Raw genomic sequence first — 2,330 nt, forward strand, 5'->3', positions numbered from 1 at the left:
ATATTGGTGCATTTAAGCTCTCCCATCCCCAACCTTTTACTCACCGAGTACGGCATAACACTCACACTAGCCCCTAGATCACATAAGGCTTTGTTGATCGTAGTGTCGCCAATGGTACACGGTATTGAGAAGCTTCCCGGATCCTTGAGTTTTGGAGGTGAACTCCCTTGAAGTATTGCACTACTCACCTTAGTGAAGGCGATAGTCTCAAGCTTCCGGATCGACTTCTTCTTTGTGAGGATGTCTTTCATGTATTTCGCATAGGCCGGCACGTGATTGATTAATTCCGTGAAAGGAATTGAGACTTCCAAATTCTTCACAATTTCCATAAATTTTCCAAGTTGGTCATCAAATTTGGGCTTGGCTTGACGGCTTGGAAAAGGAAGTCTAATCACAATGGGCTCCTTCTCCTTGACCTTGTCTTCATTTTTCTTTGAAATTTCTTCTTTTGATGATTCTCTATCCTTGGAGTTTTGCACAATTTCTTCCTTATCACTAGCTTCCACAACCTCATCCTCAACTTGCTTCTTCGGTGCTTCATACCTTGTACCACTTCTCAAGTGTATGGCACTAACCGTTTCATGTCTTGGGGGATTACTTTGAGGTGGTAATTGCCCCTTTTGTCTTTGTGAGCTTGAAGATGCTAGTTGAGTCAATTGGGTTTCCAACATTTTGGTGTGAGCTAGAATGTTGTTGATGGTGGTTTCCTTTGATTGACTATCTTTTTGCATTTGAGTGAAAAATTCTTGTTGATTCTTTTGCATTTGAAGGACCGCTTTTTGAACATCAAAACCTCGGTCATTTTGTTGATTGTATGGAGATTGATTTTGGTAACCTTGGTTTTGGTTGTAAAAGGGTCTTTGATTTTGGTTTCTCATGTGAGGTGGGGTGTATGTTGTTTGAGGGTTTTGAATATTTTGGCTTTTGTATGAGATATTTGGATGGAATTTGGTGTTTTCATTGTAATAGTTTGAATAAGGGGTACCACTCTTGTATGCTTGGAAAACATTCACTTGTTCATTTGTTCCCCTACATTCACTTTGGTCATGTCCTAAAGTTCCACAATTCTCACATATCCCACTTGGGATTGATGAAGATGCCGTCATGGCATTAACATGATGCTTTGGTGATTTTGAGGCTTCTTCAAGTCTAGCCATAGCCTTTTCAAACTTCAAATTGATGGTATCAATGTGAGCACTAAGTTGAGCACCCAATTGAGTAACGGAGTCCACTTCATGCTTTCCTCCTCTAGTAGCCTTGCGAGGTCTACTATATTGTGAGTTATGGACCGCCATTTCCTCAATTTTGTTCCAAGTTTGATTGTCATCAACTTCGGTGAACATTCCATTTGATCCCATGTTGAGAATGTTCCTTGAATATTCATATAGACCGTTCCAAAATTGTTGTACCAAAAACCACTCGCTAAGTCCATGATGAGGACATGAGCGACAAATTCCTTTGAACCGCTCCCAAGCTTCATACAAAGATTCTTCATCCCTTTGCTTAAAACCCGTAATTTGAGCTCTTAGCATGTTAGTCTTTTCCGGTGGGTAGAATTTTTTGTAGAAAGCTAGAGCCAACTTCTTCCAAGAATCAATTCCGAGAGTGGCCTTATCAAGGCCCTTCAACCATTATTTCGCGGTGCCAATTAGAGAAAAAGGAAATAAGACCCATCGAATTTGGTCTTGAGTTACACCGGTTTGATAAATCGCATCACAATAGTCACAAAAGGTCTCCATATGAGAGTGAGGATCTTCACTAGGCATCCCCCCAAATTGGCTTCTTTCGACTAATTGGATAAATGCGGATTTAGCAATCAAATTTCCGATTAAATGTTGTGGTGTGGGAGTACCGTTGGGTAGGTTCTCCTCGGTGGGTACGGAATGTGATGAAAACTTAGGCATTGTGGGTTGATTTTGTGTTGTATTTTGTGTTGGGTTCTCCTCACCTTCTCCTGCAAAAGGGTTGATGAACTCAATAGTTGGTTGAATATCTACAACCTCACTAATACCTCTCAAATTTCTCCTAGCAAGTCTTCTATTGGTTGTCAAAGTTCTTTCAATTTCACGATCAAAAGGTAACAAGTCACCTTGTGACCTTCTAGACATGCAAAATATCAAACAACTAGAAAACAATTAGAACAAACCTTGAGGAGTTTTACTTCCTCAAGGGAAAGAAAGACACAACTAATAACAATGTATGAAAATCTAAATCAAGTTAACACCGTCCCCGGCAACGGCGCCATTTTTGGTCGGACTAAATCTTTTCGGTAACTTGTCGTTAGGAGCACCTAGACCAAAACACAATTTATAGCTTCACAAACAACTCTA

At 40.3% G+C, this 2,330-nt stretch overlaps 1 non-coding gene across 1 annotated transcript; it reads left to right on the top strand.

Moving 5' to 3' along the window:
- The first annotated feature begins 1,425 nt into the window (after positions 1 to 1,425).
- LOC141616290 (small nucleolar RNA R71) lies at positions 1,426 to 1,532 on the top strand. Its single transcript, XR_012530645.1, has one exon. It is a non-coding gene; the product is annotated as a small nucleolar RNA R71 (small nucleolar RNA).
- The last annotated feature ends 798 nt before the right edge of the window (positions 1,533 to 2,330 follow it).

Source organism: Silene latifolia, chromosome 11 (genome assembly GCF_048544455.1).
Source record: "Silene latifolia isolate original U9 population chromosome 11, ASM4854445v1, whole genome shotgun sequence".
In the NCBI taxonomy this organism is placed as follows: domain Eukaryota; kingdom Viridiplantae; phylum Streptophyta; class Magnoliopsida; order Caryophyllales; family Caryophyllaceae; genus Silene; species Silene latifolia.